This window comes from Lytechinus variegatus, chromosome 12 (assembly GCF_018143015.1).
Source record: "Lytechinus variegatus isolate NC3 chromosome 12, Lvar_3.0, whole genome shotgun sequence".
In the NCBI taxonomy this organism is placed as follows: Eukaryota; Metazoa; Echinodermata; class Echinoidea; order Temnopleuroida; family Toxopneustidae; genus Lytechinus; species Lytechinus variegatus.
In genome coordinates this window covers 23302911-23320318 of record NC_054751.1, presented here as the reverse complement: position 1 = coordinate 23320318, position 17408 = coordinate 23302911, and the positions used below count along the sequence as shown (strand labels likewise).

Below are 17408 nucleotides of genomic sequence, written 5' to 3'. Positions count from 1 at the left end.
CACGTCAGCAAATTTTACTGACTATTTGTTATAAGCTACTGAAATTCTTGCCTTTGATTGGCTCAGAACAAATTACACGATGCTTAATGAAACCCCCCATGTTTTTCTACAATTCATCTCTGTTTTCTTAAAGAGTCTTAAAAAGTTAAAATATATGAAAAATTGGAACTGAAATAAATATTTCTTTTTATTTGAGCTAAACTATTCAAAATCTCCCAAATCTCATCTATAATCTCTCTCTTATTCCAGAGTTTTTAATGGTCTCATTAAATTCTTTAGATCAAAATATCAAGCAAGTACCCTGATGATGATAGGGCAAGAGCAATACCCAATGCAAGTTAACTTCTTTTTTTTTTACACCAAACCTTTCAAAAGCAATCAGGTATAGCAACAAACTATATTCCATTGCAAAATCAAGCACATGTTTTCTGATTAAACACAAATTTGTAAAATTGATTGCTACTTGCAGTTGATCAGGATTGGCTGTCAAATAGATTTACAATACGTATAACAGTGCGCCATCTATTGGTTGCAGTGGACAAGCCAATTTCCAACTTCAAGGTCGACATCGCGTGCAGGCGTAGGCAGTCCACAGTACTGCAATGTGACTATGATGCTTTAGAAATGAAAAACATATGGCAAAAGCAGAGCAGGAATTGACCGAAAATGGTCTCAATTTTGCAAAGAAATATACAGCAAATTTCTCCCTCACTTCCTCAACCATGGTAAAGTAAACAGCATAACCGCATGCATGCGTGCAATAGCGAGTGCAACACAGATGTCGACTTTTTCCCATGAGGCATTGCGACTTTTGGCCTGTCCGCTGCAACCAATAGGTATTGCAAATCCAACGAACTGATTTGCTGTTGAATCATGCTAAATTACAACTCAACTCTTTTGCGACACACCCGCAAATCACACACTGGTAAAAGTGTGGTAAACTGATGTGTTAACATGTTCACATCTACCTCTGATTATGACACTGCCCCAAATTAATGTGATATACATAAGGGCTTATTGCAGTACTCACTTTATAAACAACCAATACACAAAAATAACAAAAACTGTTCGCCAATATTCCATGGTAACATGCATAATGCTAACACATGCAACACTGACTGTGTCTGGATTGTCTTTTTCCTAATTATATTCAACAGGTTACTTGTCAATGGCATATATTCAACCTCCTATTGTCAATGGTCAAACATTTTTGCAATTTTCACTTGATTTCCAAATTAAGCTGATGGATCTACTCTGTCAGGAATGAATCCAAAACGATATTCGAATTGTTTTTAGGCGGTGCAGTGTGCTGGCAGAGGCAGATACATGTATCTTAATTGGGTTTATATGAGAATTTATGCTAAAGGGTAGCATTGCGGAATCCGGTGGAATGCGATACTTGGGAGATATGATTTCCTGAGTGCGGGATCCAACAACATGTGCAGATCTCTTTTAGCAGGGAACAACGTACAGCTGGATACCATATTGATCCACGATGGGAGTGAAGCCTTTAATCTGGAACACACTTCACAGTTGAATGTGTGCGGGAAGACGTGTAATTCTGGAAGATGAGTTCATATTGAAAGCATGTTGTTGGGAATTAAAATATAAGTGATTAATCCGATGGAGATTGGATGGGATTTAGTAGATATCAATGAACATGATTATGTAAACCGTTCTATACATAATAAGCACTAAATAGTACATGTACATGAAGCTTCAATGCTGGGTTCCTAGCTACGGGCTGAACGGACTGCATGGTAGGAAATTTTTTTTATGTTTTAGGGGCTAGCTTTTTTTCCAAATTGGGGCGATTTCATTTTCAGGGCTACTTTCAGGGGTAATGAGCAATTATCCAATAAAAGCAAAACTTATCGTTTTGTCATAGTTGGAAAAATGATTTTTCTACAGAATCTTGAATATTGTTTGCGACAGATCTTGGGGCGACTCTATAAAGAATGGTTGCCCCATGATCCCATGAAAGCCGAAGTCTAATTGACCTAAAAAAAAATTGTCACAGATTTTGTTTATGGCTGGTTGGTTGCGACAAGCAAGATAAATTCAAAACTAAGATGCTGTATTGTTTTTTTTGCTCATCAAGTTAAATGAATGAAAATAAAAATTTGAAGTTTCAACAGGACACTGATGCACCTAATGTATGCAATCAGCATTAGGAAGCAGTCAACAGATCAATTTTTAAAACGATGATATTATTTTACACTTCATCCTGTATTTCAGAAAGGAAGAATCAGCAGCATGGGACATACTAATAACTTTCAAGATTATCTTTATTAATAACAAAGGCTTTTGAAAATAGCTTGATTTCAGTATTCAATCATTCTAATACCAAGTGTCTACTTGCTGTAAAAATATACACAGGTCTTAAACAAATTTTTAACATTTAAAGAGACATAAAGAGAAGTTTGTATACCCTCATACAAATCCCCTTCATGACTGTAGACACTGTCACTGTCAAACTATGTCATAAAAAATCCAATAGATGTCACTATCTGTTGTCATGTCAATATGTTAGGTATTTTGGGAACGCACTGGCCTGGATCTAGCCTGGATAAGTCCACAAGCTCCGGCTGTTTCAGATCATCCTTCAGAAATCTAAACGCGATCATTATAATGCGGGCCATGTAATCTATTAATGATCCTCAAAATCTTTAACCTTTTTTTCATGGAGAAAAAGATATGGTGTGAACACATGTGTATGTACAGGTACATCCATAGAATCAGTCTAATGGTAAAAACGAAGGGTAAATACTTGATGCAGTTGGAGTACATGTATTACCACATTAATAATAACATGTCCGTTTATATAGCGCAGTTACTATGTTCATATACTCAACTGCGCTTTGATACTTGGTATCATATTATTACCCAGGCTGCAGCGGAGCCGCCATATTAATAGGCGCTAAAGTGTTCATGGAATAAATTCTACCGGGTACCTATTCACCTCACCTGGGTCGAGTGCAGCACAATGTGGACAAATTTCTTGCTGAAGGAAATTACGCCATGGCTGGGATTCGAACCCATAACCCTCTGTTTCAAAGTCCGGAGACTAATCTACTGGGCCACAACGCTCCACATTGCTGTAACGAGAGGAGAATCAAACTGAAAAATATAAACGGATGACAATTGGTATCAATATGATTGTAGTCTATATGTACGTGCCACAATGTAAGCATAAGCGCACCTTGTAGCAAAATATTTCCATCTTTAAGCATTGGAAAAATCATGGATTATATGAAGTTAGATACAAGTACACCATTGATAAATAAAATACAAACTTTCCAATTACAAAGCTTGATCATGAAAAAAAAAAAGAATCGACAGGTCTGTTTCCACCAATTTATCCTAGATTTAATCTTGACAGATTCTATGGTGTCATATCTGACTTGGCGTGGCAACAGCTAGGAGTCAAAATAGCTCATTTCCAAGTCACTTCAACTCAGAATTGAGTGATTTTCAGCTGATACCATTTCGAGTCAAATGAATTAAGAATGAAATTCATTTGAAGAGTCGACTCCCTGTTGACACCATTCCGAGTCAAATTTCTTAACACCATGAGAATAAAAGTGTAATGTAAAAGAGCAAGTGTGAATGACCCCTTTGGAGGGAGGATGCATTGACGTCACTACCAAGGCAACGGTATAATCCCAGCCCCAGCTACTGATATGCCTGCTGCTAGCCTGACTGCTCTTACTTGCCTGCTTCCCGAGATGACCCATCCTCCCTCAATATACTGATGTTATATGTGTGTGAAAATACATTGGTTTGATTGTCAGGAGGGTGATAGATGGAGACAGAAAGAATGAAAGAGTGAAGATAATAGAGGAGATAGGGGAGAAAGGAAGAGAGGGAGGGATAGAGAAAGGAAGAGAGACAGACAGACAGAGGGGAGGGAGATGGAAAGAGGGAGAGGGAAAGAAAGGGGGAGAGAGATAGAGAGCAATGTCTTGTGAAACAAGTCAATTTTTAATCCTAAAATCAATCACAAGTCTGGCAATTAAACATTTTCACTTGCTTGCAGGTATTCTTGCACCACGTAGAAAAGGTCAATTTTCTCTAGATACAATCGATACATACAGGTATATAAATTGTAAATTTGCATCAGAAATTTGTGTTTGATTGCATATTATCTTTCAACACCCCGTGGAATATAGAGGGGTATATGGAGATGAGAGGGGAGAAGAGAGGGTGATGCAAAAGAATAGAAAAAGAGCATGTAAAGAGATGAGAAAAAGAGGAAGGGAAAATGAAAATGGAGGAATAAGAGAGGGAAGATGCATAAAGAGAATAGAGAAAAAAGAGAGAAGTGGAGAGGAAGATGGAGAGAGAGAAAAAAAGAAAGAAGAGCCAACCATAGTAGTGATTCTGAAGCAGAGACAAAGCGGTGTAGAAGGCATGCAAAAGAATACAAGAGAGAGACTAAGAATAATTTATGAAGCCCGGCTCATATCCACGCAGCATCATCATACTAGGCTGGCTTGTTTGCGGAAAGCTTTCATTTGGTAAATAGCAGACGTACGCAGAGGACCAAAGAAAGAAAATCACATCACTTCTGGGCAGGGAGCTTCAATGTGCATGGCTGCACCCAATGAAGAATGAACAACCGCAAAACGGCTCATAGAAAGAAAAAAAAAACAGAAAATACCTTCTCCATAAAATGATTTGAAAATGTTTGGATGAAAAGATGAATAGTAATGAAGTCCTTTTAAAAGGATAGGTGGAGACGCCGCAATCTTGAAAGAGGCTGAAATAAATATTGATTCATTTGTAATTCTTTGATGTTTAGGGTTCTGAAAAAAAGTAGTATAGGGAAACTTGAAAATCAGAGAGTAATGTCTGGGGTTGGCAAATTTCACGTCTTTTCACAATCATGAAAGCATTTCAAAATAAATTTCTTTGGTAAAAAATCGATGCTAGCTCTGATTAAAAAAAAACCCTCTGAACATTTTTTTTTTCATTTTGCATTTATGAACACACTATCAATAGAGACTGAGGTAAACTCTGAATTTCAGTCAATAGGGCCGTCTGCACCATCCCGAGTTTTCAAATTAGCGCGCTATTTCTGATCCGGCAAATTATCCCGATCTGAAAAATCTCGAGATTGTTTGTAATGCAGACGCAATTATCGCGCTAGTTCGTAGGATTAATCTCGAGATTGCAATCCCAAGTCAACTCGGGTTTATTTGCAAAATAGCGCGCTATTTACGAATTATCGCGCTAATTCGTAGGTGCAGACGCACTCGGGTTTGGACTCGGGTTAATTTATTCATGACCTTCAGTCCATAATGCAATTCGCGTTCCATTTCCGCCTTGGTAAAAACATAAACAGCGATTATACCGAACGCATGCGAAAGTCAACTTTATCATAGCGTTCATCAATTCCCCAATCAGCAACGATGGTGTCAAGCCCCCCGTGAATGGATTTTGGGAGAGACCAGACCGATGGGGGAGGCGCTCATTATCGACGATGGTCATAGTCAATAACAATACTGACAGCATTGTCGTCTTATTCCTTCGCAAAATGTGAGCAAATAGCATTTCTTTCCTCCCCCCTCTCTCTCTCCCCCTCTGTCGTTGCCTCGGAGTCCGCCATCATATTAAACGAAGAATACCTCACTCGCTTATAATTATAGCGCGGCTGAGCTGAGAGGATTGTTGCATAACAACGGTCGAATTCGGAGAAATAGTACATGTACTTGATTGCATATCGCGGGAAGTTATTCAAAAGCGCGGGCCGTTGAAACTCCAAGATCGAAAGTGTGCATGCTCGGAATATCGGGCTTGTTGCCTCGCTCGAGCAAGAATCGCTCTTCGTGCGATGGTGGAGACGGGGTTTCTTGAATCTCGAGATTAATCGCGAAGAGGGCTGATCGGGCTAAAATCTTGAGATTGAGCAAACTCGGGATGGTGCAGCACCGCCTAATATAACACTTCTTGAAGCTTTTAAAACAGCTGTCTTGATGTGTACCAGATGTCCAACATGTATAAGATGGATAGATATATGAACTGCTATTAGAGGCATGGTTGTTTCTAGGCTCAATGGAACCGCGATGCAGTCACCACAGGAATCAGCTTAGTTTCTTGTTTGCAGACATACACGAAATACACGATCCCACTTTTGACCAATCAGAGGAACAGATTATTTGAAATTCTTAATCAATATGTGATGATTTCACAGACAGCACAGATTGTGAACACTAAAGAGGCAAGGGTCAAGTGTGTAGTTGAGATTGTTGACCATGAAGCAATAATTATTTGTTTGTAAGTGAAGTATAAGCATTTTCGGTCTCATTTCAAAGTCAATTTGTTGAGTGAAGAGACTTTGTTTGGACGTGGGGGAATTGATTTTCATGGATTTGATGGTACGACACAGTGTACATGTATGTAGTTACATGTGAGTTCTTCCGACTCACCATCACCGGCAAAATTCCCCTACTTCATCTTCATCCACGTCACTTTGTTGTTCACTAGAGCTAGAATTTTCATCATCAAGCTGCTCTTCTTCAAAATCATCAAATTCAAAATCCAAAACTCAATAAACTTCTGGGTTTTCTTCCATTTCGTGATCAAAGTATTTAGTGAAAGTGTGGAGAAATCATACCCTCGCAACAGGTTTTGCTGGTGGAGCTTGCTGTGGGGTAGCCAATCAAGTCTCTTGTACCAGCATACACGTCATAAAAAATCACCCAATTTCATTATTTCCGTGTTCGAAGCATTCAGAGAGAACTGTAAAACTATCAATTAAGTGACTTTCATCGGTCTCCATGATAAATGAAACACACCACCGTATTCTTCTTATTTTCTGCTTTAATTTATACATGTATATGATTGTCCATTTTGGGATTGGCAATATATTTCTTTAAAACCAGTTCAGCAGTGAATAATGGCCAGCCAAATTTTAAGATTTATTTTTAATCTTAAGAATTAACTATTAATCTAAAAAAGATTTAAATTCTAATCTTTCAGATTTATATTTTACACAGTTTCAATCTAAATTAATACATTTGGCTTGTCACTATTAACGTAGAAACATATTGAAAATCGTAAAAATGGAGAATCATATATCACAATAAAGGAGAAAATAAGGAGAACACGATGGTGCACATCATTTATCATGGAGACCGATGAAACTCAGTTAATTGATAGTTTAAAGTTCTCTCTCTGGATGCTTCAAACACGCAGAATTACGTCCGCGAAATTGGGGATTTTTTATGACGTCACTGTCTGTACGAGAGGCGTGATTGGCTCTCCCACGTGAAGCTCCACTTGCATGCAAAACCTGTTGCAAGGGTACATTTTCTCTACATTGTCACTGAATACTTCGATCCCGAAATGAAAGAATTTTATCTAGATTTGGATTTTCAAATTGATGATTTTGAGATGAAGAGAATGATGATGAAGTGAACAACACAGTGACGTAGTTGGAGGTATATTGGGGAAATTACGCCGATGATGATGATGAAAATTCAACTTGCAACACGATCACTGATGAAGTCATGTACATGCTGATTCGCTACCAATTCATGCTGCTGGAAGTGCTAGCTACACCGTGCGGGCCAAATTGAATTCATGCTGAACATGAATAACCACATCCAGACAGAGTCTATCATAAGAACGAAAATAATGATATAACTGTACTTACAAACAAGTGAATAATCCGAACCTGAAGGCAAATAATATTAAATTAGACATGAACTGATGCATGTTACAATTTCATATGACATAAAAACACCTCCAGATGTATTTAATGACATCCTTATTTATCGCTCCATCATTAATCTACTGCGAATATCATACGTATTGAAAAATTTCCTTGATGAATCAACTGATTTGATTTGTGAGAAGACAGCAACATTTCACAGAAGAGCTAAATGTATGTAAGAGTTTGAAATTGATACATGGTATTGGTTGATTAGAATGTAAATTAGTGTTGAGCTACATATATAATTCAATGATATAATCACCACTGATCCCACAAAAACCTATAATAAATTTATTTCACAGAATGGAGGATAAAGATTGAATACAATAAGAAGGCATCCTTACATCCATGTGATATGCCAAGACATATAGGTCTATATTAAACCTTTTAAAAGTAAAATCACAAAATAAAAACAAATATTTACTGGACTACCCTTTTTAAGCTACCTAACACTCTTGGCAGAGAATCAAGAAATAATCATCACTTGCAAACAAACTTTAATTTTCTTTATCACTTTTGGCAAACATACACATACATCACAAGACAAATATTAATACAGAGTTTGCTTTTTATGTTTGCACATTTCAAATGTTTGTGGTGTCTTGGCACCATAAAAATATCTATTTCTTGACATCAAGGTATTTCTGTCTTCCATCCTAGCATATGTATTTATTTTTGCTTTCGTAAACTGGATATGATTAACCTATTCAATATCCTCTCGTGCATTCACGTTCAGTAAATACCTGATGAAATGTATCTGGATCATTTCGTCGGCGGTCCTCCGAACCGTCGTATCAGTCCATTTTGGTGAAAAAAAATTGATTTTAAGATTTTTGCAGAAAATGAAAGCACAAGTCCTACCTTATTCATAACTAAATTTATCGGCAGCAATTTATTTCATTTTCTGAGATATGAGAGGATTTTCAAAACGACGACATACAAAATTTTAATAAAATGCACTGCAAATCCCATTTGAGACTTGTACTGTAACAGAGTGATACAACGCTTTGACCAAACTGTCGCACTGGGCACTGCATTGACTTTGCACGTGAAAAGCGATACGTTTTGACTGATCGCGCGCACTGAACTCGCGGTCAGTAAAAACGGCGTATCGCTTTTTCCCTATGACGTTTTTGTACAGGGAAAATCTAAGTCGCTCAAACCCAAATTACAAGCATGTAGCTCTTTTGCCATTGGATCCTTACTTTTGTGTAAAAATAAAGAAACCAACGCCAAGCAATTTTCTTGGTCTTTCTATGGAGGTAGAAAGTTAAGGTCTTTCCAACCATGTATTTTTCAAGCAATGAACATGTAAAGCTGGGGAACCAAGTGTGAAAATTATAGTAAACTTTGAAGTCCATTTTCTCTGAAGTGGGTTTGCACTGTCATATGTGTGATACGACGGTTCGGATGACTGCCGACGATTTCTGAGAATCATGATTTTTTTTTAAAATTAAATTTGATTTCGACATGATGGAGAAGTTTGCCTCTGATTTCTACTGATTGCTTCAAAATCAAATCAATTTGGAGGACAATCAGAGGTATTTTGTCAGTCTTACAAATCGACGTAAGGCTGAAAAGAAATCATTTCTACTTTAATGTTTGCAAGTACACATTAGAATCTATGTAACAACAGAAGCTGATCACTCAATAATATCTCTTCAAAGAAATAAACGTTTTCATGTTTGGAAGACAATTTATCATTCTCAGGTATTGGTGAAAACTATTTCTTTTCAGCTGCATTAATCATTGTAAATATGTGTATTAGGGAATCACTGGCTCTTATTAGCAAAGAGGACCCTGGATTTATTGAATCAGACTTTGCACAAAAAATTTACTTTGTTTGTTATTCAATGATAAATCGCACTGACTTCAAAAATGATCAAGGGTTAGATCAATATATTTAGTAATATGTATTATGAGCTATATTAATGTAACTACTATTATTATTATATTATTCAACAACAGCAAAATACATGAGCGTTTCATACAAAAATGAACTTGGGGTATGAATAATCTGTGTTTGAATATGTGTTTAAATTCACTTTGTAGTTTGCATGGAATGTTGCACATACACACAAAGATAAAAGCCATCTGACAATGAGAATCATATCACAGGTAATTGACGGCACAACAAAAGGGGAGTATTCCATAAAGCAAACTGTCAGTGATTTTCAACAAGTAATTTGTTTTGAGCCAATCAGATGAAAGGGTTTCAGCAGATTATCATAACAACTGTCAGTGAAAATCGCTAACGGCATTTATTTCATTAAATGCCCAAGGCAAGCAGAACAAGTTTTTAAATCTATTTTTGAAAATAGGTCATGAGTGTCAACTGACATGTCGCACATCAAGTATACATTATAAAGCTACTGACAATACAGGTGTAATTCAGACTGTCTCAAAGTTAAAGAACATCAGGGCTCCATCTTATAAAGAGTTACGATTGGTCCAATCAATCCATCAGTGTCAAAATATTTTCTACAGGAAACACACCAAATTATCAAGATATCAATGAATTTATGGATATACAATTCATATCTAGAATTTTTTTGAACAAACATGCATTTTACATGTTGACTTTGTTGGCTTTCCATGGTTGCGATTGATTGGATCGACTCTACAACTCTTTGTAAGACAAGCCCCTGGTATTCTCTGATTTGAAAATTTCCCTCATCTCCCCCGATCAGAAAATACATGTTGGTATTTTTGCCAATTGATGTGAAAGCAAAATCTTTGTAATATCCTTGAAAGAAAATACCAGCTATTCAGCAGGTACTTGCCGAAGTTACAAGAACCTTCTCAACGCAGTGAGTTGTTTGGTGTAGGCACCGAGGGCTGCTTTTGCCACGCATTCTATATAATTAGACCATACTGCGCATGCTTGTAACTATGAGAACTTAATCAGAAACAGTCTGCTTTATTTGGGTCAGTATGAATGCAGAAAAATAATTATCAGGTACATGTATTTTGAGGTCTGAGTGAGTTCTTGTAATTTAAAAGGTATTCTGGTAATACACGTCTACTAATTGCACAGTCCAAGGGTGGAAAGCCAAGCCATACAAGTCGGGATCATGTCTTGGCTCCCTGTAGCAATATGAAAAAATATGAGTAATTCCAAAAAGAGGGTGTGTCTCCAGACTATATACACCAGGATCAATAAAGCTTTGAGGGGGTTTATAAATAATATCAAGATTGTTAACACTTCTAATCACAATCTGGTTATTTACAATGTGCTTGAGACATATAGAGTGCATATCTACAAAGCACCTTAACAGATTTATTATTATCCTGGTCATCTGATTTAATCAATCATTCCCACACCCAATGGCCCGTATACTGAAGTTGGGTTTAACTTAAACTCAGGTTTAAAGTTGTGGTTGAAGTATGGACAGCCAATTGTTACATAATCATTAACAGTAGAGATAAAATAATTCAGCTCATTCGGCTCTCAAATCATTCATAATTGTCTAGGAAGTATAAATAGATGATTGTCTTCACCATCAATAAATCAGTTAAGAGCACAGTAAACGTAAGAAACATACAACTTAATAAAATTTCTAATACTTTTGGCTTCCCATACTTAAACCACAACTTTAAACCTGAGTTTAAGTTAAACCCGACTTCAGAATACGGGCCAATGAATCCAAATCCTCCACTCCATGGGGAGCATTTTAGTCAGTCGCAAATGAGGAACATATACTACACTGGACAAGCTATTGACTTTCACATCTTACCAGGTACCCATTTAGCACCAGGGTGGAGAGTGGCAAGGGCATGGATTTACGCCTTGCCAAAGGACACTGACATGCAGTAATAATCGCACATATACGACCCTTTGATATCAATGCAAGAGTCAGAAGCACTACAGTATGCCACAGCTGTTTCGATCGAGATAACAGAGGGTATTAAAGTCAGGCATGATTATACAGTGCGTATCAAAAAAAAGTTTACACTTAGAAAAAATCCTGTAAAATTATATATTTGTAATATCCTGACAATTTTTCCACATTTCAGCATTGGTACAGATCCATTTAAGCAAATGACGATATAACTGTCGAAAAATATTTCTGCTTGAGTGAGCACCACTTAGTTTTGAAAAGTTGGTGAAAAATGATTTGCGCAGAACTTTGAAATAGTTATGCGAATAAAAGTAGACCTTAATCATGAAGAACACGTGGAAATTAGCAAGTAATATTGATATGAAGATATCTTTTACCTTTTAAACTTGTTTCCTTGCCGCCCAAAACACTTCGAAGAGTGCATTGAGCCCCATCCTACTCCCCCACACAACGAGGTCATCGTGACGATATTTGCTTTACACTGAGCTGTGATTTACATGAAATTGCTTAGGCTTGATTTTCATTTTGTTAATCATTGCCAAGCTTGGGAAAAGTGTGGAGAAACAAGTATTAAATGAAAATGATATGTATACCAACTTTAAATGATAAAAACTTAGTGAAAAATGCTGGAGATGTCTGATATAAACTTTTGTTCAGATTCAGTTATGTCCTCAGATCCAGCTGGCACAAAAAGGGTAAAGGTTGTGCTTACTAAGTGTTGAAATTTCAAATCTGGGCAGCAAAATTGTTACAAAATGCTTGAATGTATCCGTTTTATTTCAATTGGCTAAAAGTGCTAGCGAAATTTATGAGAAATGCTTCACAGGGTAAGTTTGATTTCGCCCTTTCCCCTTGACACAGCGTGAAAACAAGCATTTCTGCGCAAACAGATTTCTGCGAGCTTTACGAAAATGGAAAGTGCTCACTCGAGTGTAACATTCCGTCAAAACTTTTACCTTCATTGGATAGATGAGACCCAAACCCATAATTATATGTGAAAAAATTACCCACATGTTGTATATTTTTTATTTCCCAGGGCTTTTTCAAAGTGTAAACTTTTTTTGATACGCACTGTATAGGCCTACATGTATAATCATGGGAGGTTCACGGGATGATAAATCAGGCAAGGCATAAACATAAGATAAGGCTCTCAGAAATATAATAACATGAATTACTGCATGAATAAAAAAGATGAGATACATAGGCCTACATGTACATAATAAAGTCCTACCACCTCTTATAGAATGTCGCTTCATGAGAGAAATTGCAGTAAGAATACCACTGTAGTAGTTTTACACTGCCCATTTCTTCAAACCATGCTTTAATGACATGCAATCGTATCGTCTTCCGTCATGTCATCTTATTTCTGGTTGATTCACTCTTTCAAGCAATCTTTCTGGATAATTGTCTTAATGAGGTATCCATTAGAACCGTGCATTTCCCCAAAGTACTGTCAGCAACTGGCTGTTGCACCCCCAAGGAGCAAGGCTCAGTGGAGCGTGGTATGAGCAACGGACAGGCCTACACTATGTACCTGGATGGATGAATGCAGAATCCTTCCATCTGACCTTGCATCATGGAGAATACAGAGAAATGAATGCTTTTCACACTGCATTTCCTTAACCCCATACTATCCTGAACCCCAAACTATCTTTTCGGTTTCACACTGTCTTTCTTAACCCCATAATATTTGCTTAGCCGAGGTTAACGCCTTGACCCCGAATTATCGCACAGATCATGAATATTGATAATTTGGCCACACAGCGCATGATTAATGTGCAATTTCAAATTCTGTGATCGGCTAATGCTTAGCCCACTTTTCCTTAGCCCGGTTTCATTTCACACTGCATCTCTTAGCACCGCAATAAGCCGGTTAACACTGCTTTTTTGCAGGGCCAGATAGTACCGTACTATTTCACATACTAGCCAATTTTGCTAAAACATATTAAGTGTGGAAATGAAGTGGGCTAAGCTTAACCTCGAAAAATTGGTGGGGCTTAGACCCCCCCCTCTTAGCCACACCAATTTCCCACTGGGTTAAGGAAAATATGTGCAGTGTGAAAGGCATATAACTGCATGTATTTTACACATAAGTCCTTTCAAAAAATGTGTTGCTTGGCTATGAACATAGCTATTTTGAGAAAAAAAATCCATCAAGAGATGAGTAATGAATAGTACCTCCGCATGTAACATTTTCCTGTTAAAACCTCAAGTCAATGAATATTGTCACAACGTAACAACTATTTTATTTAAAAAGAGTAACCATTCATTGAATAAATTCATTTGTTAAATCCTATTACCGATATTCATTGAATCTAGATCAGAGTTTAGTTATTTATGTCTCATTTGTATGTGTATTGTATGAATCAATCATTTTTGTAAATTGTATGCAATCCAGCCATAAGGCTGCTTTGTGCAATTTTTTTAAACAAGTAAACAAACAAATAAATAAAATAGTTGGAAGCAGCATACTTCCTATGATTGTCATGATATATTCATTCTGTAAACCAATATAGGACTTCCCTTCCTTTCAATGATGATAATAAAATCATGAGGGTCATTACCAGTGCTACAAACCACAGATGGGACCTATAATTACATAGAAGCATCATTTATTATTGAGTTGATGGCCAAGAGGACCTTGCCTAGTTTGAAGGCATGAAGCCCAGGTTTGTCAAAACAAAAACAAAATGGTCTGAATCATTATTCAGAAAGTGAAGAGTTGTTTCTTCAGCAATAACTTTTTGTTTCACAAATTTTTTTCAGCATTGACCCTGTTCTCATCTATGTCCCATGTAAAACTAATTTGAGTGAAAACCAGTTTTAACATTTATGGGGATGCCCGAAGCAGTCTTGGAAGTGATCTCTAGTGGTCTTCCAAACCACTTTAGAGAAACCACCTTGAATTGTGGTTTTTAAGACTGCTTAATTGGTTTAAACGTAGGTGAGGACACGACCATTCTTCAGGAAGTAATCTCCGCACATGGTGGGCACGCTACTCGATTGCACCATTTTTCTTAAAGAGAATTTCCAGTAGTTGCAGTAAACACTGATTTAATGAGAAAGTCTGTAAAACAAGGCTTAATTGTCAGTATATCATCGAGGATCTAGATCTGGTACAGTTACATTAACTGAACTTTGTGAAATCTTGAAATCTACGCTGAAAAATGTTCACACCGAAGATCCCCAACACAGATAAGCGCACGTGGGACAATGTATAATTATTGCTTAGGGCGTCGTGCCCGACGCCCTACCCGATTCCTGTGCTTATTTGCTGATTTCTCAGCAATTACACAATTTCTTCCAGAATTCTTTGGCACATGCGTTTTATTCATACAAACAGACACTTTGGTGGTCATTTCATTGGATTCTGTACGAACTCATTTTGATATCGTTACCAAAACTAGCATTTACCTTTAAATTCAATTAATTCTTTATTTCATTTCCATTCAAAACATAATGCAAAGTAATAAAAAGTAATACAAATCAAGTACAATTTTACAGAAGGGCATTCTTACTTCGTAAAACAAACATTAAAAAAAAACAATATAATATAGAGCATAAATGGAAATGAGGGGGATCCACTAAAAAGCAAAGCTTGTAAAGTATGGATCCCTCTTGGAAATGAAGAAGGTAAAGTTGACTTATTCTTATATGCGTGCATGCATGTCTTACAGGAAAGAAAAAGAGAACAAAAGAAATCATATTGATGCAAACATAATTACTGAACAAATGCAAAGTTTTTCACACATGTATACATGTAGAATGCCTATGCTACAGTTTAAAATTTCGCATGAAACATGTGGCACCACTTATATGCTTTTCACACTGTACTTTTTTCCTTAACCCTGGGAAATTGGAGGGGCTAAGGGGGGCCTTAGCACCACCAATTTCCCGGGGTTAAGGTTAGCCCACTTCGTTTTCACACTACGTTTTAGCAAAGTGGGCTAGCATGGTAAATAGTACGGTACTATCTGGCCCTGCAAAAAATCATGCCTTATTGTGGTGCTAGCACCACAATTGCGGTGCCAAGAGATGCAGTGTGAAACAAAACTGGGCTAAGGAAAAGTGGGGGTGAGCAATAGCCAATCACAGAAGTCGAAATTGCATGTTAATCACACTCTGTAAGGTATAGTCCAGGGTTAAGGCTATTAAGCAGATAGTATGGGGTTAAGAAAGACAGTGTGAATCCCCTCCCCCCAAAAAAAAGATAGTATGGGGTTAAGGAAATGCAATGTGAAAAGCATATGAGAGTATTCCCAAAACAAGTTTACTTCACGTTTTGGGGCTCTACAAGTAGCTGGAAACAAGCTCAGGAGATGTAGATGCTTGCCAAGTGATAAAACTGGTTTCTTAAATTTAAGAAAGTATACTGAGAATGGGGTCTTACAGTGCCCTTTCATGAAACACTCCCAATTAATTATGTTATTGCAACTCCCATAGGAACTCGGCAGGACAGCGTTCTGCTGGTATAACAAATTACATAGAAAACATTTAACATCTAAGTTAATCAGACAGAGAAGCTTGACCTTGTAGACAACCAAAATTATCCTCGGCACTTTTTATCAAAGTGGAGACAATGGCAGAGAGGGATTCAAACTCACAACCTTGCAATTATAAGTCCAATGCTCTAACCACTAGACCACATGACACTCTAAGAAAAGGAAACTCCTGAACACAATTTTAAGAACATACTACCACTCATCACATAAATATGGCTGTACATGGAAATTTTTTTTTTGGGGGGAGGGACAAGACACATACAAATTTTCTACTTATTATAGTCAAATGATATTGCATTTTGTAGAGTAAATTTGAAGGAATTCCTGCACCCTTTCGGTGAATTTTGTCAAAGATTACAGAAAAAATGAAGGTTTTCAAAAAAAAATTGGGGCAACTGACCCCTGCCATCCCCCCCCCCCCCCGCTTGATATGGCCATACACATAAAACTAGTACTATAAATCTAATTCTTACCTCTAGAAACATGGTCCATGAACATAGTCCCCCAAAAATCTGCCTTTGGATATGAGCACTAAAACCACAGTATACCACCTACACATGTACATGTAAATATGGCACCAAGTTAAAAACTCTGACGAGAAATATACTGGTACAGACAACTAGAAAGCAACATACATGTAATGTAAGGTGTACGTGTAGCTAACATACTCAGAGTATGAATGACAAAGAGCAATGAAATCTGTCTTGAGACCTGTCTTCACGTATGTTTGGATAAATGTGGACTTTGGACGATAATACACTTCATCCTGTTTGCCATGCAGGTGAACATTACATGCTCAGAGTTCCTGGTCCAAACTCAAAGATATCACCGAATAGCACATAAAAAACATAACCAAAATAATATTCACCTGACATCATTATCTTGAGGTCTCATTTTATCTTAAAACATGTTTTCTTTACTGCTGGGACTATATGAGCTTAAAATATTGTGCAATGTTCGGGTAGCCAGAATATGGCAGGTGCTATCCAATCACATTAAAAAATAAACTGTTTTTTATTATCAATTTATTTTTTTACACAAGGATATGATCATTTTTAAGATTAATATTTTGAACCAAAAGTGAAGAAATTGCCCCTAAAGGAAACAAAACACAAAATTTGTCTTTCTGTAACAGGTTTAGGGTCCTGTTTGACTGATGGTTGGTGCAGGGTCAGTGTTGGGTGTTGATGTGTTTGTGAGTTATGTTCTTCAGCTTCTCAGCAAGATAGAGGCCGTTCTCATTACGCTTTCTAAAACTAGTACTGGAAACCGATTCAGGAAACCACTTTGGAAGATCGCTTTGCTAGCGTTCCCACTTGATCACACGAAAGTGGTTATCAAAAT

At 37.1% G+C, this 17408-nt stretch overlaps 1 protein-coding gene across 1 annotated transcript in view; it reads right to left on the bottom strand.

The window, feature by feature from the left end:
• LOC121425584 (rho-related BTB domain-containing protein 1-like) overlaps window positions 1-16627 on the bottom strand; it is a 37241-nt gene extending 20614 nt beyond the window's left edge. The window contains exon 1 of the mRNA XM_041621681.1: window positions 16538-16627. The gene's annotated coding sequence lies outside the window, so the exon portion shown is untranslated. The remainder of the gene's footprint in view (window positions 1-16537) is intronic.
• Window positions 16628-17408: the final 781 nt, after the last annotated feature.